The sequence below is a fragment of the Sinohyriopsis cumingii genome, chromosome 5 (genome assembly GCF_028554795.1).
Source record: "Sinohyriopsis cumingii isolate HCF-2022 chromosome 5, ASM2855479v2, whole genome shotgun sequence".
NCBI lineage: Eukaryota > Metazoa > Mollusca > Bivalvia > Unionida > Unionidae > Sinohyriopsis > Sinohyriopsis cumingii.
This window is the reverse complement of record NC_142965.1, coordinates 120,626,766-120,650,099: the sequence shown is the minus strand read 5'-3', so window position 1 is coordinate 120,650,099 and position 23,334 is coordinate 120,626,766. Positions and strand designations below refer to the sequence as shown.

Genomic DNA, 23,334 nt, shown 5'->3' with positions numbered 1-23,334 from the left:
AATAAGAGTTTGAACAACTGCTGGTTATTTATGAGTTTTCGAAAGTTTTAAGAAAAGTTTGATAAATGTCCCTTAATGATATTCCTGTTACATAATTTGTAAGTGTAACAGACTGTATTTGAAATGTATCTGCATTACGAAACGCATTTTCAACATTACATTAGACTTTTGCTATTATATTTCTCTAGTTAAGCCCATATTTCCTTGTACTTGAAGTTCTTATCACGTACGTACGTAGGACAAAATTGACTAAAATCAAGATAAAATAATATAACGAATATATTATATAAGAAGTTTCTATATCATAAAAATCCATCCAATGACCCTTTTATTTATGTTATCCATGTGGGAACGTTAAAGTGAATGAAGAGAATCCAGCAAAATTAGAAATGACCTTTATAATAATAGTTTAAATACGGGTCATTTGTTGTCCGCTACCCATAAAGCGTCGTAATGTATATTCATTCATCAAAAGATTTGAATTCTTAACGTACATGTTTGTTAGATAAGTAATCTGCCAGGAGAACTGGAGAACAAAAATGATGTTAGTCGTAGTCGTTGTCGTCATCTTCATCTACTTGATAGAGCTATTACATGGTGAAGATTGAAACTCGGATATGACAGAAACAACCATGGGGTAAGTCGAAGTAAGTAACATACACAACAAGTAACCAAAGCAAAGGCATCATAGATCATAGGAAGTCAAATCATGTTTAAATAACAGTAGTCAGTCTTAATTGAATATGCGTTTCTGTATGTGGTATATCTATTTCTATTAAACAATCTAAATATTTTCAATGTAAAGTTTGTATCATAAATTAGAAAATATATATAATATAGGATGCATTCTTGATATACCACTCGTTGTATAAGTTTATACAGCGCGTGGTATACCAGATATACAGCGTATGGAAATGTGTTGTTGTTTTAAATGCACTTTTAACACATTATTGACTTTATCACGCCAGAGAATTGAGATCTAAATGCCTATCAAATGAATGCAGACGAAAACCAATCTAATTTTCAATTGATATTTTGAAAGAGTTCTCTACAGTGTATGTAAATTTTGCTTCTTTGGCCTGGTAGATAATGTTTTTATGTATGCAAATGCTGACTGAACTGTCTTCACAATGGTTTGCGTCCATGGAAACGAGTAACGCTTGATTCTTATTTTCCCGCATACGCCAGTGGCTGGTCCATACACGTACGTTTCTACATCGAGTGTAGTACCATCGCATTAATATGTGTACATATATATACCTAAGGCAAGACAAAAAATACACGCTGTACCTGTGGATGAGCACAAGCAACAGTAGCATCATTGAAACATAAGGAATATACCAAATAACACTCGATTAATTGGCACGTCTGTAACCATTCTGTTCCTGAAGGATAACACTGGAATTCAAGGTGAGTGCTGATAAGCAAGCTTTTGTTGTTGTATGTCTTCTGGGTCTTTATTTTCTTCCCTTCTCAGCATGCAATAGTGCAGAATAAATAGTTTCTTGACCCTCAAATGCATGTCATAGGTCAGAATCTCATGATGTTGGAAAAAAATAAGCCCATAATGCTTAATATAATTTTTGTTAGCTTTTGGGTGACCTCTTACACATTTTTGAGGGATTATGTGCACGTCTACGCCAAAACCTTTTCTCGTGGTAAATCCAGGTTTTATTTAAGTGGTGGAATGTGATTAACCCCACCTGACCTCTCCATGACACACACACGCACATATGCACACACATGCACGCGCGCATACACTTATACACACACAGCTTGATAACTAATTACTTCATCTTATGACACACACACACACACACACTGTGATAACTAATTACTTCATCTGTTACAACGAAAACGTCGTATTTGCCTAACGATAAACCCACACTAAATTTAAATTTAAAGTGCCGATATATGCTAGCTGATCACGATAGAAAAACTGAATTAAAATTGGATTATGTTTTCTAGAAAATACAGCTTTAAAAAAATGTTAGAACTTTCTTTTCAATCAATTTGTTTCTTTGCAAAAACTGAAATAGATAATTAACAAGAGCATGGAAATATCAATCATTAATTCATTCTGAGTATTCAATGAAATATGAGACATTTTAATTACATATTTTCATTATTGATAATGGGGCTCTTCAGAGTACATGTATGAAAAAATTTCCGGAAATAAAAAGGCCACATTGAGGAGGATGGGAGGGGTGTGAGGGAACTAGATGTGACCGATAGGTTATTGCGTCTTATTAGATATATTCTAAACCGAGCTGGCACAAGGTTTAAATATAAGCAAGTTCTCTCTCTCTCTCTCTCTCTCTCAACTATGTTTTCCATTACTAGCAACGCTAAAGGCGATCCACAATTGAATCGTTCTCTGCAGGACTGTATGGATAATCTATGCTGTATTTCCTGATCGTTACGAAATTGATAGATGCCTAGTACACTCGAATATATTTGTAAGGTGTATCAATTACAGACCATCCACGAAAGCTCCCATGGGGAAACAATTGTTTCTTCTTATATTTATTATTGCTCTCTCTAAGTTCGTCGCAGTTTTACACGGGAATTGGTAATTGGTGTAAATAACCTAGCCGCAAAGACAACAGTGTGTGTGTGTGTGTGTGTGTGTTGGCTTTTTTGTTCTGTCTATTTATATATTCTCCGACAAGTGCTTCAGTGCTATTTACAACCCCTGCTGCCCACGCTAACAAGAAAACTAATTAACAGAACGAAGTGTATGTGTACAGAAATGTTTTCGTTGGTGTAATTTACCGACCTGTGAGCTTCTGAGCGTAAGTAGATAAGCATACTTCTCTCTCTCTCTCTCTCTCTCTCTCTCTCTATATATATATATATATATATATATATATGTGTGTGTGTGTGTGTGTGTGTGTCTCTCTCTCTCTCTCTCTCTCTCTCTCGGATCCTTCGTATTTATGTATCAGCAATGCAGTGTCATTTCCTTCATAATAAATGTGATATTGATTCTTGTGTCTTGGACTTAAAAATGTACTTAGTTATGCATGTCTCCTATCTGTACATAAAGAAGAAGTTAAATCCTATGAAGATTATGCTTGTGATGTTGAAATTTATGATGGAAAGAAATGAATATTCCGGTCGGCGGTCCAGATCTATTTATCAATGAAGTTTTCTAATTTATGATAAAAACTTTACATTGAAAATATTTACATATTTTGAATGGCGTTAGCAATTACACGGGATTAACTTTACTAAGCTGCATTGTTAAGTTTTTTACTCAGATAATAAATAACAAATTAAATGACTGGACCAAGAGTATCACCTGTTTAGCGAAGATCTAGAAAGAATACATGAGTGCTGTTAATGACATTTTCATTTTACATGGACTTATTATCACATACGGTTAATCAAGGAAAACAAATGATCAACTATTGTTGATTTCGCTAAAGACTTTGATTAAGTAGTAAGGGGAAATCATTGCACAATCATATTAATTTGGGGAAATATTTGAGATAATATAAAATATGCTTAATACTGCTATTTCAAGGGTTATGTGTAATAGTATGGTTGGAAATGAATTATCATATTATTATGTATCCTTGGAGTCAGGCAGGGTGAGAGTCTATTATCTTTCTTATTTTCAATGTTTACGTGCGATCTAGAAGAGGATTTTATTTTGGCATAGAGGACATTGACATTGGTAAGACACAAATTTTAATTTTACTTTGTAATTTTCGAGTTCTCGCACATGTCTTCAAAACAGCTGAGACTTTTTGGATGACTATTGCAATAGATGGAAACTTAAGGTGAACGTTTCAAAGACAAAAATTGTGATATCTAATTAAGGTCGTAGGTTACCAGTAAATGTAGTTTACGTATGGTGATACGACAGTAGAATTAGTAAACGGGCGGATCGTTGGATGCAATGCAGCTTATGTTTAATCACCAGGTCCCTAAAGGGCTATTTGTATTATTAATATGAGTATTGTTGATAAATCAATGTCACACATATTTAACTATTCTTGTCAGGTATTTGGTTTTATACTTGCTAAAATATTGATGTATTCTATTAATGTATTATCGTGAACTTACAAAAACGTCTTTTATTGTGGAACGGTATTATAGTATTATAAAATACTGGTTTAATGTTTTGATGGAAAATAGATAAGAGATATGAATACTATGATGCTGGATTATTTACGGTTATTGCATAATGTAAGCTGGGTTTACTAAGAGACTTGTTGTCTAGACTGACATTCTATGAAGTTTGGATCAGTCAAAGGAGTAGGTAATATATATTTCTGGATACTTTCAATGAAAGACTGCCTGGCCTGATATTTGTATTAAAAATTGCATGGAAAGGTTACAAAATTCTGCTAGAGCTTCCGTTTATATAAATATCGTTTCATTTCAATCTAAAGTTTATATCGACATTGTTCACATATCAGGTGTGCAACACGTACAACCAGCTGAAGAAAGCCAATATTCCATATTCAATACATACAGATTTCAGGATAAACTATATAGATAAGTGATACTGGAAATGACAAAAGGTTGACAGTTGTTCATCTTGTAAATTCAGAAAATATTACAAATGTACGAAGCTTTTGTTTTTATATATTTAAGGCTTTTGAACTGAGAAAAAACACCCAGTTTCTAAATAACTGATATTCGGTGAACGTGATGACGACAACAAGAATTACGACGACAAAGATGATGATGATGATGATGATGATGATGATGATGTGTGTGTGTGTGTGTGTGTGTGTGTGTGTGTGTGAATCTGCACGGATGAAAGTATTGCTTTAGTATCATTGCCACTCTTTTGCAACAGTTAAGGGTTGTTGGTCCTAAAAATATATGTTCTTTCAATATACATACCTGTGAACATGTTAATATATGGCACTTAGTGAGCTCGAGTTCCCTCAATCCTCACAATGTGACTGGGCCAATGGCAATCCGATTGGGCCAATGGCAATCCGATTGGGCCAATGGAAGTAAACAAACGCTTGCCTCTTCTTACTTGTATGTATGTATATAAACAAGTAGATGGGCATGCAAGTAACTATTTATTTAGATATGTACACAATGCATGTATGTAGGTAAATAGGTAAGTCGGTATGAAAGTAAATTGATAGGTAGGTAAATTGACAGGTAGGAAAGTAGGTAGGTAGATTGATATGTACGTAGGTTTCACTCACGAAGATTGTGTAAGAGAGGTCAAAGATCTTTCACAGAAAGATTTCATCAGGTGACCTAAAAATGTAAACTAAGAATTGTTCATTTTGCAATAGACCTGAATAAACTGAACATCCAATGATAATAGAACAGTGTCCGATTAGTGAAGAAAGTTGGCAACGTATATTGTTATAAAGCTACGACAATGCAAATAAAAAATTTTTAAAAAATAAAAACAAAACAAAACAACAACAACAACAACCATTATTGCCATTTCTTCTTAGTAAGTTCAAATTTAAAAGTCTAGCTCCGAATATACTATTAGAAATTGCAAAAGGTGAAACCAAATATCAGTTTATTCTAGTGTTACTATTTCGTATCAAATTAGAAAATCTATCCCATAAAAGGTAAATTTGAATTTCCATCAAACTTCTACACCATTTACATGATGTCTAAGTACGTAGTTACACAGGCAGTAAGCTACCACTGCATTGCAGGTCATCTGTCTTCGCATACTTTTAAATTAGTCATGAATTATATGAAAATATGGTTAAATACCATCATATTCAACGTCTTCGTCTTCTCTAATTACAAGTGAAACATTCATATGAATTCGAACACTGCTAATTATCTGCCAAAATTGTACATTTCTGCACAACAAATCCCAAATTGTACATTTCTGTACAATAAATGCTAAATCGTACATTTCTGTGCAATAAATGCCTGCCAATCTGCGAAAGCAACTTGACGTTACAGAACATGAACTTTTTTGACATGAACACAATCATAGCTTCGAGGACTGGAGACAACTTTTCCATAAAACGTACGAATTTCTGGGGAGAGGTTTGATCCATTTTGATGCCCGACAAACGTGTAATCTGTCATTGATATCGGTGTTACAAGTTCATGCGCCGGTGTGCTGTTATCAAAACAAGGTAGAAGAATTGACCTTACGCCAGAAGGTAGATCGCTCCGCCTACCGAACACGTGACTTGACAACCTCTTAACCTCCGACAAACATTCTGTGAAAATGGCGGGCGTGATAACATTAAAAGATATACCAGACGATTTTGGTGAGGAATATTTGCCATATGAAACCACATTGAGACAGAGACAGAAAGCGAGAGCATTTATCCATCGCTTGCACTTCTCTAAGTTACGTCGGTATGCGGAGAACTCGTCCCATGGAGAGCTCGCCCCCATGTATCTGGAGAAGTCGCCCCAGAGTGGTTGGTAAAATCGCCCCAATTGGTTGGAGAAGTCATCCCAAAATTTGTCACTCAAATAACCTTTCTATAACAGAATTAAGTCATCTTTTACGTGATTCCTATATATATATATATATATATATATATATATATATATATATATATATATATATATATATATATATATATATATATATATATATACACACGATTACAAAAGAGATATTAACTAAATTAAAGCAATTTCATAGTAATATTTATAAGGACGAAATTAAATCTATATATAATCTAATGAATGACGACAGTATAGTGATTAAAAAGGATGATATGCCAAACACTATTATTATTGTGAATCAAGATGATTATGTTAAAAAAGTTGAACGTCAATTAGAAATTAAATAAAAAGTTTCAACATCCATTAATGAGATCGCTAAAAATAATAATTCCGTTTGTGAGGATTTTGATATTTTCCCTCTTAACATACGTACACCTCAATTCTACATATTACCCAAAACTCATGCAAATCCATTAGCAGCAAACATAAACATTGGCAGAGATGCAGATTCATACATACTAATCGATCCTTTGAAATCAATTTCTAGCTCATAACAACTAATGCAACTGATTTGTGATTTTGTTGACGTTTAACGGATTTATGGGAATCGAGACCTGAAAGTCACACGATCTGAAGTGATTAGCTTTGATACATACGACAGGTATTTTTCTTATGTTCAATTTCATGCCTCCCCACAAAGTTACTGACCACTTTTTTTTCTAGAATTACAGTGTATTTAATTACATTCACCAGACACTTGGTTGGAACGGATTTATGTCACTTATTATTATTTCTTTCAATTCATTAACGACATTTTCCTAATGTTGCGAACTAGTTTTAGACATATCACTATGCTTTGCTTATTCGTTAATAGAAACCCATGCCAATCATTCTTTCTCTAGAGGTTGCGCTAGATTGGCTCCTTCGTGGATATATAGTGCGTGCTCTGGGATTCAAAGTAGTGCCAGAAAGACCAGCAAGGACCGGTTTATGGTTTCTATACCATGATTTGCTTCAACTGTACCAAGTGCAACTAAAGTTTTGCCTTTAAATTATTTATGACGATTGGTTCAAACCTGTCAAGAGTTGGACTTTCTGCAATGTGGGGAATAAACATTCTTGAAAAAAAAAGTTTATCGTGAGAGGGAAAGTTTTGACGCATTTTGTTCATTTAATTTTCTGGTGAAGGGTTGGAGGCATATTATTCTAATTCCAGGACTTCGAATTTCAGATACCACGTTTTGAAGTATCCGGTCTTTGTTCAGGGTTAAAGCCTCCTGAAGAGCATGCTTTGGACCAAATTCATGACAGAAGGAGAAAAGACCCTTGTCAGATGAAGCACATGCCGATTTCCTTTTATAATAGATGATTCTTCACAGAATAACCCAGATGCAATAGTTGACAAGGAGCGTCTTCTTTTCTTTGGTTAACATCTTTATTATGAACATAGTTTCTTCTTGCCCAGTTCAAATTTAAATGATCTGCTTTGACATGTCTTCTAATAGTAGGTTTCGTGATACATTATTCATTCTTCTCTGCCAACCAGGATGTCCTTAAATCATTTTGAAATTGTTTTCATCGTCACCTCCTGGACAAGTAGGATATTATTAGTTCTATACGTGTATACTTTCTTATTTATACAGAATAGTATAAAGAGTGTGTGTGTTTTTGGATTTTTAACGTAACTTTCACAATTTTTCAGTCATATTGATACAATGTCTGCAGTGTGGCACTTTATAGTGATGTCTAGCACTGGGGCATCATACCGCAGACATATAGCATGATGTCCCACTCTTATGTCACTCGTTTAGGCTCGAATAAACAGTAACACAAGAAATAATGAAAACAGCAAGCTTTGAAAAATATACAATAATTTATTTCCCTGGAAAAATTCTGTACAAATGAAAAATATGAACTTACTGTTTTATAGAATCAAATCGAGAAAAAAAATCCAAGAATAATCCAAGAATAAAGTTTGAATAGTTCTAATAACAACGTTCTACTGATTCGAATCCCGACGAACAATCCAAGATGGAAGGCGATGACGTATGCTGCAATCTGTAGTGTTGAAGTCTACGATTCCTTGTAGAAAAAAGAATTATCACTCCGGTTTCTTATAGCTGAATACATTTTTATAAAAAAAAACAAAAAAACTGTGCTTGTTCCACAATATTATGCGAGCACACGTATTTTCCAGAAAAATAACAGAATTAATCCTTTTGAAGCCAAGTAATTTGAAATAACTCCAAACAGCACAGCATACAACTAATAGTTTAACAGCCCAGCTTCTACTGATATTAATTCTTCAAAACATGGGTTAGATGGGCTTTCTAAAACGTAAACAAGGGTCACGTGATCATCTTCTGGAAACTTATAGAAAGCAAGTGCTTGTTATATGTCACGTAACCCAGTGTGACCCTGACGAAAACCAATCATTTTAAAATAAATTAGAACTTGTTTACGATGGTTGCTACAAATTTTGAAACAAGGTCAGGATTATGATCGACACATGGTGTTTTTAAACTAAAAGTCAAGGTCAAACTATTTTCTAAAAAAAGTATCATCTCTAGTGGATAAATTTACATTACAATATCATGTAATGAAAAATAAAATAATTTAAAAAAAAACTGACAGACAATTAAATTGAAATAAATATATATTAAATCAGATATAATTAAATCAAATATACATAACACCCACCCAGTCACATTATCCTGACACCAGGCCGACCAGTGCTAACACTAACCTCTTATGGACACACGGTACTAATGGTATGGAGAAATGGGAACCAGCCTGGAAATGGGTGAACATAAAATAGAGAATATATGGGTTAAGCTGACCAGGATTGGTTAATAATGTAAGTTATGTTGTAGGAAAAAGAATCTTTTGAGAGCTTATCCTAGTTGTAAGTGAAAAAAATAGAGACATTGTTTTATTGATGGAATTTCAGTCCTTTAACAGTCTTGAGTTTGGAACACTCATTACTAAAATTAGCACCTGACTCTTTGGTGCGGAATTGAAAGCACATGTTTCAAACACATGCAGGTCCAGAAAATGCCGCGGCTCATATCCTTTCTTCTAAACAGAAGCTGACAGCCACGTTTCATCTATACTGATAAATATATGTTTGATCATGAGCACTCAAAATTTTTAAGTTATTGAAATTTTAATATCGTGGTGTTTGCATAGGTCTATTATGGGAACTGAATTAGTACCGCGAGTCCTTAATGCTGAGCGCCAAGCGAGGCAGCAGTTACTACCATTTTTAAACGTCTTTGGTATGACCGAATTCCTTACAGATGGAGCAAAGATCCTTGTCAAATGAGTCACAATCCAACAAGTAGTGTCTTGTTTCCTTTGGCTGACATCCAAATTTATTAACATTATCATATTTCTCATTGCCCAGTTCAAATTCAAATGACCTGCGTGATGTGTCTTTCAATAACAGGTTTAGTGGTGATACCTTTTTCATGCTTCTCTGCCAACCATGATGTCCATAAATTTTTGAAATCGTTTTCATCGCCAAGTCGTGGACAAGTATAATAATATTATATCTACCCATGTCTATATTCTTATTCAAATGGTGCAATATAAGGACAAGGTGTATTATTATCAAATCTAGCCACCCAACTGAAGTTGATGCTACCATCCAAGGTGTAGAGAGGTGCATTTCTGATGTGAAATCATGAATGACATGTAACAAGCTGCAGATGAATGATGATAAAACTGAGGCCATTCTGATCACAACACAAAGACGTTCTCATTCACATCCTTTACCTAAAACAATAAATACACTGGTCAACAGTGAAATCATTACTGACTTGAAAAGGCCCTAATCTGTAGTATTTTGGTGTGCCGAACACGAATATAACCGTGAAAAATTTGTATTGGCTCTCGTTTTGAAGATATTCATATACCTCATTTTCTATGTTTCACTGTGTAAATTTCTCCAGTAGGACTGCAGCAACATCCGGAATAATGATGTAACATTGCATAATACCATCATGCTCACATCATCCACAGTTGATTGCATCATTTTCTGATGCAATGCAATACTAATGCCATGCGGCTGCTGAAGTAAGTTGACGTCAGCAGTGTACTATACATGTGTAGGCCTATTATACTAATGCCAGGCGGCTGCTGAAGCTGACGTAAGCAGTGTACTATATAAAGCCCAATCAGATAGGTTCAGCATTTAAAATATTTTAGACGTTGTGCGAGACAGTTCAAGCTACTGTTACATAAAACTTATTATTTTATCCATTTACGTACAATAAAGAACAGTAATGCCTCGAAAGTGTGTTAATACCGCGGACAATTTTTGCTATATTTGTGGGGAAGTGACATTTGCCAACCAGAAGAAAAGTATCAATTCTCAAGTGAAGAAGGCATATCATCTTTACTTCGGATGCAAGGTTGGTGACCAAGACAAGCCTTGGGCTCCGCATATATGCTGTGCTACATGTACAACACAGCTTTCACAGTGGTTGAATTGCAAAAGGTCATCAATGCCGTTTGCAGTCCCAATGGTGTGGAGAGAGCCAAGCAACCACCTAAATGACTGTTACTTCTGCTTGGTTCCTCCTCTTTCCGGCGGAATAACGAAGCGAAAGAAGTCGAGAATAGTCTACCCAAACATTCCGTCTGCATTGAGACCAGTTCCACATGGTGAGGGACTTCCTATTCCAGAACCTCCAGCAGAATATTCTCTTGATTCATCTGACGAAGACAAAGGTGAGTCGACCTGTTCTTCTCCTGGTCCATCAGCATGCAGTGATCCAGATTTTCACTGTGGTGCATCATCAACCCCACACAGAATAACACAGGAAGAACTAAATGACCTGATTCGTGATTTGGACTTATCAAAGAACAAGGCAGAATTGCTAGGATCAAGACTCCAACAATGGAATCTTCTAGAAGAAGATGTCACAATTACTGCATATCGAAAGCGCCACCAGCAATTGGAGCCTTTCTTCAGAAAGGAAAGTAATATGATATTCTGTTCCGATATTGAGGGCCTCATGAATGCTTTAAAAATCACTCATGACCCACAAGAATGGAGACTATTTGTGGACTCTTCGAAACTGAGTCTCAAGGCTGTGCTTTTGCACAATGGAAACATTCTTCCATCTATTCCAGTAGCGTATGCTGTCCACATGAAAGAGACATACGATAACTTAAGGCAGCTACTGAATTCCATTGAGTATAACAAGTACAGCTGGCACCTCTGTGGTGATTTGAAGGTAGTTGCCCTTTTAATGGGACTGCAGCAAGGATATACAAAATACATGTGTTTCTTATGCGAGTGGGATAGCCGAGCAAGGGAAATGCACTACATGAGGAAGGAATGGACTCACAGGCAGAATGTAGCCATTGGAGAGAAGAATATCCAACACCCAGCTCTGGTTGAGGCTCAGAAAATCTTGCTACCACCCCTTCACATCAAACTAGGTTTGATGAAGAACTTCGTGAAAGCCATTGACCGGACTTTGCCAGCATTCCGATACTTGCATGAAAAATTCCCTCGACTCAGCGAAGCAAAGATTAAAGAGGGAGTTTTTGTGGGTCCTCAGATTCGAGAGCTTTTCAAAGATGACCGGTTCAACAACGTGCTGGAAGGTGACGCGAAACAAGCATGGAATGCTTTTCGCCTAGTTTCTACAAACTTCCTCGGAAATGTTAGGGCAGAAAACTATAAGGAACTAGTAGAAGACATGTTGATGAAGTATAAGAAACTTGGCTGCAATATGTCTCTAAAGATTCACTTCCTTCATTCCCATTTGGATTTCTTTCCTAGCAACTGTGGTATTGTTAGTGATGAACACGGCGAACGTTTTCATCAAGATATCGCAACAATGGAACAAAGATACCAGGGAAAATGGTCCACTACAATGCTGGCTGACTACTGCTGGACACTCCTCAGAGATGCTCCCGAACAGCTGTACAAGAGACAGGCGAAGAAATCTAAGATGTAGTCAATGACTTGATTTTTTATAGGTAGGCTATTACAGTTGACCTTTTACTATTGGAATGCATTTCGTTATGTAAACATTAATTTCTTGCAGATTACAAAAAAACTAGAGCCAATTTTGCAATTTGACTGTCATATTCGTGTTCAGCACATAAAAATTGATAAGAATTGACTAATTTTATTTCAGTAACATGACTTTTGTAAAAATTTGTTGTCCAGTGATATCAGCAACACCAACATTAAATTCAAACAGTCAGTACGAAACCTAGGTGTTACGCTGGACAGTACTTTCACACTGCACCAACATGTCATGAACATACGCAAGGCTGCATATCTTGAGCTGAGACGCATCAGCTCGATTCGCAAATATCTTTCAGTTGATGCCACTAAAACACTTGTGTGTTCATTAGTACTTTCAAGACTGGACTATTGTAACTCAGTTCTGTCTGGTTCATCTCAATATCTGCTCCAGAAACTTCAAAAAGTTCAAAACTGCTAGGATCATACTTAGAGTACCACGATCATAGCACACCTCCCCACTGATCTGTACCCTACACTGGCTATCCATTCGATCCAGAATCAAACACAAAATGTATTCTCTGTGCTACGTTTCACTGTCGGACTCTAGTCCAGCATACCTATCCGACCTCACCCATGTGTACACACCAGCAAGATAATTACGCTCCTCTTCTGACAATCGTATACTCATTATTCCCACTATGAAAACAAAGTCATATGGACAGCATTCGTTTGCATACCAGGACCCAGCAACGTGGAATGAATTGCCCACTGAACTTAGACACAAAGACACAGTGATCACATTCAAGAGGGCTCTCAAAACTCACTTATTTCGACTGCAAGAACAAACTTAAAGACCTGATAATGTTTCCTACCTTAAATATTCTCAGCATGTTTTTTTTTTAATGTTTTCTAATTTCATGGTTTGTTTTTGTAATCATATCATTATATGTTTTTTTATCTTATAGGTGTTGTCTAATGTTGTAAAGCGCTTAGAGCTTCTAAAGATTAGGCGCTATACAAAGTGCTCATTATTATTATTATTATTATTATTAAGTGTCTGCATGCATAGCATCTCATTCAAATGCGGTAATATATATATATATATATATATATATATATATATATATATATATATATATATATATATATATATATATATATATATATATAGAGAGAGAGAGAGAGAGAGAGAGAGAGAGAGAGAGAGAGGTTGTATTAAGTGTACAAATGCCTACCTTCTCATTCAAATGGGGTTCGTAAAGACATGCCTATCTTCTTATTCAAACTGGGAAATATAAGCAAGTTGTACTATGTATGTGTATGCCTAATTGGAAAACATGTAGACAGGGTGCATTATTAGTCAGATTTTGAGAGGGCCAGAAATTGGTAAAAGTGATATTAAATAGTTGCGTTTTGCACTAACGCATGTACATATTATTCACCATTTAAAACACATTTATTGTATTATCTAAGCATGTTGTATTGAGTGTACAATTTTGTTTGAGGTGTACGATTGCCTCTCCTTTTTTCATCGCCTATTTAGCAAGCGTTTCCCTTCCTCGAGTGTCTCTTTATTCTGAACATAATGATATTTCTTCTCACTTACTTCACATTCAAAGATCTTCAAACGTCATAGTGAGCAAATGGTGTATTTATCGTCAAAAATGGATATAGTAGTCACGTGTTATCGTGCTGTTTTTCTTTCAGATATGGTGCAGATAGTATATACTATATTGGCAATTTTGATCAGGCTAATTTTACATGTACACGTCTCCTGGTGGCAATTTTGATCAGGCTAATTTTATATGTACACGCCTCCTGGTGGCAATTTTGATCAGACCCTTTTCACGTCTAAAAGTTTCTTGATGGCAAATTTTATTAGACCCATTTCAATTGCACACGTCTTGATGGCAATTTTGATCCAAACCATTTTAAATGTACACATTTCTTGTTGGCAATTTTCATCAAATTCATTTCATATGTACTCGATTCTTGATGGCAATTTTTATCAGGCCCATTTCACATATGTACACGTTTCTTGATGGCAATTTTCATTAGAACCATTTCACATATGTACACGTTTCTTGATGGCAATTTTTCTCAGGCCCATTTCACATATGTACAAGTTTCTTTAATGACAATTTTTATAAGACCCATTTCGCATATGTACACGTTGTTGATGGCAATTTCTTTTATCAGACCCATTTCACATATCCACACACTTCTAGACGGCAATTTTCATGGATCCATTTCACATATGGACATATTTTTTATGGCAATTTTCATCAGACCCATTTCACACATTTTCCCATTTCCTGATGGCACTTTTCATCGGACCCATTTCACATATGGACATATTTCTTTATGGCAATTTTCATCAGACCCATTTTACGCATGTACACGTTTCTTGATGGCAATTTGTTTCAGGCCCATTTCACATATGTACGCGTTTCTAGATGGCAATTTTCATCAGACCCAGTACACATATGTACAGTTTTTTTATGGTAATTTTCATCAGACCCATCTCACACATGTATACATTTCTTGATGGCAACTTTAATTGGACCCATTTCACATATGTGCACATTTCTTGATGGCAATTTTAATCGGACCCATTTCAATAATGTGCACATTTCTTGATGGCAGTTTTTCTTAGCCCCATTTCACATATGTACACGTTTCTTTAATGGCAATTGTTATAAGACCCATTTCGCATATGTACACGTTTGTTGATAGCTATTTTTTTATCAGACCTATTTCACATATTAACATGTTTCTTGATGAAAATTTTCATCAGACCCATTTTATATATGCACACATTTCTAGATCGCAATTTTCATCGCACCCATTTTACATATGGACATATTTCTTGATGGCAATTTTCATCGGACTCATTTTATATGTACGCGTTTCTTGATGACAATTTTTATAAGTTCCATTTCACATATGTACACGTTTCGTGATGGCAATTTTCATCAGACCCATTTCACATATGTACACGTTTCTTGATGGCAATTTTAATCGGACCCATTTCACACGTGAACACGTTTCTTGATGGCAATGTTAATCGGACCCATTTCACATATGTACACGTTTCTTGATGGTAATTTTTATCGGACCCATTTCACATATGTGTACATTTCTTGAGGGCAACTTTTCTCAGGCCCATTTCACATATGTACACGTTTGTTGATGTCAATTTTCATGAGACGCATTTCACACATGTACAGATTTCTTGATGGCAACTTTAATCGGACCCATTTCACTTATTTACGTGTGTTTTGTATGGCAATTTTCATCGGACCCATTTCACACATGTCCAGATTTCTTGAAGTCAACTTTCATCAGACCCATTTCACACGTGTAAACATTTCTTGATGTCAATTTTCATCAGACCCATGTCATATTTACACGTCTTGATAACGCTTTTTTGAGCAGACTCATTTCATATGTACAAATAATTTTAAAGCAATTTTGAGCCTACCCATTTCATATGTATACGTTTTGTGATGGGTTTATATGGGGTGCTTTATTTTACTTATAAATACATTAATTTTCATTATACCAGTTCGCATATGTATTGATTAATTTTCTAGGGGGGGGGGCGCCAGTTACGAGTCAGTTGTTGATATGCCTTGTTTTTGCCCCAGCTTCTTCACAATTTGTTTGTTGTTTCCTTCCAATTTTTATTATTTCAGCGGAGATTTTTGATGTGTTACAGGACTTGTCAAGATGCCATGGCTTACAGTTTTTTCTCCTTTGCTCTTGTAACACAATAATTTAAGCTTTGATTTCAAGCGTACTAAGATACTCTCAATAGTGATATTGGTTCCTTTGCGAATGAACTAACATAAATTCACATATTCGCTTTGCATCATGAGCATACTGTTGGGCAAAGCCATGGATGGGAATCTTCGGTAACAATTAGTGTCTAAGTTACAACAGAACAGAAGCTTAAGCATAAGCATGTAATATTTAGGAGTTAATGTGCGGAGTGTGGGAGGTAGGGTGATAAACAATAATCATTAAAAAAAATCTCTTTTGGTTTGCTTCACTTTTGTCAAGTAGTTCAACTGAACATTCTCGATTATGTTAGGAACTGTGTTCTAGAAGCTAAAAATGAACTAGTGTTTCTCTTTCGCTCGTCTAGCAACGAAGAGTCATTTGGAAGTTATAGCTAAAATTAGACGTGATGGTTCTCTAAACAGAACCGTCACTATGACAACTATGACTAGGGCCTGTGCTTAACTTTTAACACTTAGTGAATTCCAGTTGCATCACATATATGTGGGACGTACATAGATGGAACTTCTGTATTTATGGTGAGCGTTAGTTATCAGAAGTTTTGTATTAAACTTACTTACTTTACTACGATTTAGTCAGTAATGGAATGATAATAATTATTTTGACTCCTGCTAACACGTGCAATTTGTTCCCCTGCATGTATAAGGAGACCCAATTAGTGTTTTTATCATCAGGTGTTACATACGTTGAAATTGTATTGAGGCTACACGCAGGTTAAGCTGGTTTTGTGTTAATGGGCCAATTAAATTCCTTAACTGGGTTAACCTCACGATGGTTACTAATGGTAATTCAGATTAGATGAGACTTGTACAACCAATGCAGAAGAACATTGTTATTGGAGCTGCCGAGAGTAAGGTTAAGAATTCCTTATTCGTCATGTTTATTAGTCTATCAATACCATACTACCACAGGTTTTTGAAATTCTATCACTGTAGTACTACGAAAATGGCAGAATATCAGCGCGACTCCATTTCCAAAGTCAAGGTCGCATTTTTAAGGGCAAGGCCGCATCATGTTAGCTGCGGTAAATATCCGCGAAATGATAGTTGCAGCATGAATTATCTCCCTTTCCTATTTATGTTTGACATTACCTCAAACAAGTAAACAAAAAAGTTTTCATGTTATTTTGAGCAGTAGATGTATTTATTGGTAAATACTTAACGTCAGTTTATAATCATTTATAAAATACTTAGAATTAATATTAAGGGACTATGGTCTTAACCTCTGAAGAAAAACAAAAAGAAACAATGTGTTTTTCGTTTTTTATTAAATATGACATAAATTGCCGACTTTCTACAAGAACTTTTTACGACAGTACACGTGGTCCCGAAATGTAGGATCAGAATAAATCATATATGTTGGTATGATTGGATGTTATTGAAGAATTAGCATTTTATCCAGATAAATGCGATCAATGATTTAACTTTTGATTCGGTACATCGGAATCAGCACATATTTTTCTTCCTAGATACAGTGTTTGACTGAAATAAGACAAGCACAAAGTTCATTTTTTATCAATTTCCCATGATCTATATCAGTGTTTAAATGCAAAATTAAAGCCCGTGTTTCCATCGCGATAAACATTTGTGAATATGTTCGGAGGAAATCAAGCACATCACTTTTTTTATCAATGATATTTGCACCTGGGTTATTAAGCTTATCGTTGTCGGCAGTAAGCTTTCTCAGCATCCCAGTATAGTAACACTAGTGTTCTTCAGATATTTTAAAGAGAAGCTGTCTTATTGCTGTGACTGATCCCCCGGGAATCGCAAATCCAATACTGTGTTGATCTAATTACCGTTATTCTCCTCTATTCATTCCAGAAGCTGTGGTTATGCAGGAATAAATCGCTAATAAATAATTAAGCCTTTGCAGTATATTCATAGGTTTCAGTATATATAGGGGTTCCATCCTACCTGTCCTAAGAGGCGACTAAGGGAGGCAAGTTTTTGGCCCTGGGATGCATTCCGTGATGATGTACGACCCTAGATTCAGAAGATCTTGAAATTTGTTCAAGATTCATATCAAACCTTCATCTCGTATTTTTAGGATGTTAACTTTCTTGCCTCTATTTTGGTAAGCATTTGCTGGGATACCTAAATTTAATTGGCACTATGGTCAGGCTTGTGCTGATGTGCTGTTAGACAACATACATACATACGTACGTACGTACGTACGTACATACATACATGCATGCATGCATACGTACATACATACATACATACGTTATTCCTCCATAATTATTGCTTTAGGTTCTCTGGAGACCCTCTTCCTGCATAACCAATGCATTTTTGAGGTTATTCACACATAACCATGGCTTCCTTGACGTTATTCTTGAATAACTGATGCTTTCAATGTGATGTAAAAAAGTGACAGTAATGTAGTTTGAGAGACAATGTATTAAATTTGTGATTAACTGGTATCCCTCGTAATAATATGACAGCTTTGCCGGGGGAAAAAACACATATTTTATAATAAAAAAAATCAACTCTCCAAACAACAATAAAAATAAAACAACGAAACTTAATGTAACGTTACTAAACTGCTAGGGGCCCCGAGTGGTCTAAAGCGCTCTCCGTTACGGATCACTGCCATCTCACCTCTGTCTGCGCCGGTTCGAGTCTCAGATTCAGCCAATGTGGGTATGTGAGAAAGCTTGCCAGTAGCTTCTCGTGGGTCGGTGGTTCTTTCCGGTCTCTTCCTCCACCATTAATACTGGCCGCCATGTATAGCCTATAGTGTGCTGAAAAATGGCGTTAGACCCAACAAACAACAACAACAACAACAAACTGCTACATAGGTCTAGCCAAATGTGGACCGCTCCGGTGGCTCAGTGGTTAGAGCGTCCGCCTCGGATGCTGGAGGTCGTGGGTTCGATCCCTGGCCGAGTCATACCAAAGACTTACAAAAATGGTACTAACAGCTGCCTCACTTGGCGCTCAGCATTAAGAGGTTAGTATTAGGACTGGTTGGCCTGGTGTCAGGATAATGTGACTGGTGGTGGGGGGGACATCATGCTACGTGCCTGCAGCATGATGCCCCAGTGCTAGACATCACTGTAAACTGTCACACTGCATACATCGTAGCGGCATGACTAAAAAATTGTTAAAGCTAGGTTAAAAATACAAATCACACAACAAACACACACACACACACACACACTATCCGAGTGTGTTCATATACACTCAGGCTATTAGTGTTATCCGGCACTAATTATAGACCTACTGGTTGATCCTTGGGGTTGGGGAATAAAAAAATATTATTTTCAATTAATATGATGGATAAAGCAGATTCTATTTTATCGCAGATCTGAACAAAAATATCTTTGAAGCCTTTTGGGCTTATGGAACTTTTTATCGTCCTCCCATCTGAAGTCTACTCTTCCCTTTACTGTATGTATGTATGTATGTATGTATGTATGTATGTATGTATGTATGTATGTATGTATGTATGCATGCAGGCATGAGAAAGAGAGAGAGAGCAACTCCAATTCAGCTGTATTGTTGTCACAGCAGGAGGCATCACAGATGAAAAGTTACCTTCATTAGTCTCCGTTTACAAAATGAAGGAGAACGTGTTGGACTTGTTCAATATCTCTGATCCCGCAGAGGAAAACGGAGTATCAAAGGTCTGAAATCTAGCACAGATAGAAAATTTAGCAATTTCTTAAATGTACAAGTACTTTATGCTTTCAACTGAAAAGCTGAATCGTACATATTTAATAAATGATTTATTTATTTCCGTATAAAAGCAATGGGAGTTATGTCCAGTCCAGTTTTGAAGACCGGTCTGAATAGATGTTTTTGGCAGGTGCTCGTACCGCAGAGTTCATATTTTTGCCCGATACAACAGTGTGGTCGAGCTATGTTATTGACTTTGAATCACAGTTACTCTGTTACAAATATAACGAGCAAACTCATAAATCAGTACAATCTGTCAAGGCACTAACAAATCCAGGTTGGAACACAACATAATACAATACGATGGCTTGGCACTGACGACGATGGGTTGGGCACAGTATGTATCACATTTATTTCCAGCTCATGCATGCGAGTTCCCTTTAACTCGAAAAAAGATATGACGTTATCGGCAGCCATATTGGTACGCTGCAGACAGATTAAAATTGTGTATTGCAATTGAAATAAATCGTTCATATTTCTATGAACTGACATAAAACGTAAATTGAAATAGGAATATAAAAGTTTTTCGTTATTATGTATATTGTTATTTCTGAGCTGATTTTTGCTTCATTATGCCTTGTGGAATATTTTGGTATGATAAGATATGATGATCGGATAAAGTCAGTCTGCAAGCTCGAAAGGTTGATGGTTTGCATTTTGCCATTCTTGAAAAGAAATGCATGTGCAAAGATACGGGTATTATTTACAAAGTCTGTTCTTACACAGATGTGTCAAATGGAATTCTTATAACGGACGATGGTAATTGCACTGCGCAGTTGGCAAAAACTCTAGATTCATTTCCTTGGTTATCTGACTATAGACTTTGCCGTCATTATTGTTCATTTAAGATACTTTTAAATCATTTTAGGTAGGTGAGTATTATGTTACTTCCTTTATCATGCTTGTTTACAAGATGGTTTTTATATTCAAAACAATATTTCACATCATTAAACATATGTAATGACACAGACACTGCAGGGCTATATTGGTTCACTGGTGGTAGCATGCGATACGAGTTTAAACAAGTACATGTACCTTGCAAGGTTAACTTGATAAATGAGAACAGGTACGTCATTTCAACTTTTTTCGGGGGTGGGGCAAAACTTGATTCATGCAAGTATCAACGCGCTGGCTCAGGCTGAATAACAGATTAGAGAGACAGTAATATCAGGGACGTCATTTCAATTTTTGTTCAGGGCGGGCGGGGGGACAAAACTTGACGGGCTTGATAATTTTCGTATATAGGCTACAACAATTTTACAGCAAATTCAGGGCAATATCCCCCCTGCCCCCCCCCCCCCCCATGACGGCCCTGAATGAGAGCAATATCAAACATGTTTTGATCTATAATTGGGAATTAGCATCGCCTCTCCTCCAACATTAACTAGAGGATTTCAGTGTAGGTTAGATACATATGGTGTAGGTACACGATACGATTTGACATTTATCCTGCAATCCATGCATCAGTTAGGGGATTTTAAGCTAGTACGGATGTACTCTAAGACTGAGCTTTTCTGGCCTACTTTTGATAATAATGTTTGAAAAAATAAAAAATAACTAGATTTCAGTTTGTCATCGCTTCTTCTCCCACACTGCTCGGATATTCAATTTATTGATGTTTTTAAGGGCTAGATGTATGGTATACGTAATAAGTTATTTTCCTATTGTCCATTATGCTGGGCATTTGTTGAAATATTGTTGAAAAGAGGGTATTTGGGAGATTTAGTTCTTCGTCACTTCTTCTTCCACATTGCTTTAAATACTTTAAAGAAACTTTGTAGGCTAGTTATATAGTCGGTGCGCATAAAGTTTTATTTGTTTCCTTAGCTTCCTGCATGAAAGTTGGGGGATATTGTAAATTCGGTTTGTTTATTTAACTTTGATGCCATCCTATGCAATCTTAATGTTGGGCATTTACAGATGCGTAGAAAACATTTCGATATTTAATTGCTTCAGAAGTCTGGAGAGATATGAACTATATATCATTTGCCATATAAGAAATACATGTTCAGAGAAGAACGTGGATGAAGTGTGGGGGCAGCAAGCATGTACTTGATGCGATCTACAAATTGTTTGCATGAGTACTTAGCCAGGATGGATTAAATCTCCTACCACAAACATAAACATTTCATACATATTGGATACAATATCGCAATCTTTGTCACTGGAATTCGGAGTACTTTGGTATCTTATGGTGTTTTATGTGGGCCGCTTGAACCAATCGTTAACATGTTTGAAGAAATGTATCATTCGGAACTGAGAGGTTTGAGCTTACTTCTTTTAAAACTACATTGGCAATGTTTGCCAGAGAAAATTATGCCTCGGATTTATGCCGGTGGAGTAATTTACAGAAAAATCACAAATTTTGGTCACCTGGCATTTCACCCCCAAGAAAAGAAACACAATTTATTCAGACCATTTCGGTTATTTCTAACATTGGATGAATGTTCGATTGACAAAGAGGTTCCAAATGAAATGAAAAATAATTCAATAATTCGTAACTACTCATTCAATCCTTGTTTTTTTAAATAGCCTCATTATCATCGTCGTCGTCATCATCATCATCATCGAGGAATGATCCATATGAATGACATCAAATTTGCGAATGATCCTACTGATCACACGTAGAATGTATGCCGATAGTTGACATTCGGACCACCTCAGCAATGTATGTAACAAAAATTGACCGAGAAGTTACGAATGCATCGAACTTTTTTTTCATTCGCTACATCTCGATAAGTCGAACGGGTAATCCAATTGTAGAAGCATCTGGTGTGCTACGAGGAGATTGCGGTTTATATTTTAAGAAATTTCTTGCAACAAAATGTATGATTTTTTTTTTCTCTTCTGTAAATTACTTCTTCGACATACATCCGAGGCATATTTTGCGAAAGCTATAAAGGTAACCAAAATAAATTAGCCAGGCAGATAGTTATCTCAGCTGTTTTCTTTTTCTTCGGTTTTACAGTTTTATCTTTGATCGTAGACCTCTTTATTCCAAAAATTGTCATCATACATATTTAATCGAATTTAACACTTAAAAGAAATGAAGAATAAAATGTATATATACCTCAACATCAAATCAATTTAAAATTACTGTATGTACAATTTGCTCTTCAAATCTATCATAAATATTGATTTCATAAAATGACTTGTGTTATTATAACATTTATTTGTTCTGTTTCATTAGTAAATTGTCATAGATAACGATGAGAATTTGATTTCATGTGTGCTACAAATGTGTGCTTTTTTGTTCTCATTATCGTGTTTTATCAGTTTACTCTAATATTTATTTAGCTACTCTATCAGATGAGGTTTCCGTGCCTCACTTAATATCGGCCTTCAAAATTTTGAAATACTGAAATTTCACAAAAGGCGTGTTGTCTCGTTTCGGTAGGCATGTTTATGTTGACAAATGCGTTCTTCTACACATAG

The 23,334-nt window shown here is 35.8% G+C and overlaps 1 protein-coding gene across 1 annotated transcript in view; it reads left to right on the top strand.

The window, feature by feature from the left end:
- The first annotated feature begins 1,229 nt into the window (after window positions 1-1,229).
- The window catches only part of LOC149800076 (Na(+)/H(+) exchanger protein 7-like), a 248,772-nt gene continuing 226,667 nt past the window's right edge, over window positions 1,230-23,334 (top strand). Inside the window, exon 1 of the mRNA XM_089959633.1 lies at window positions 1,230-1,410. The gene's annotated coding sequence lies outside the window, so the exon portion shown is untranslated. The remainder of the gene's footprint in view (window positions 1,411-23,334) is intronic.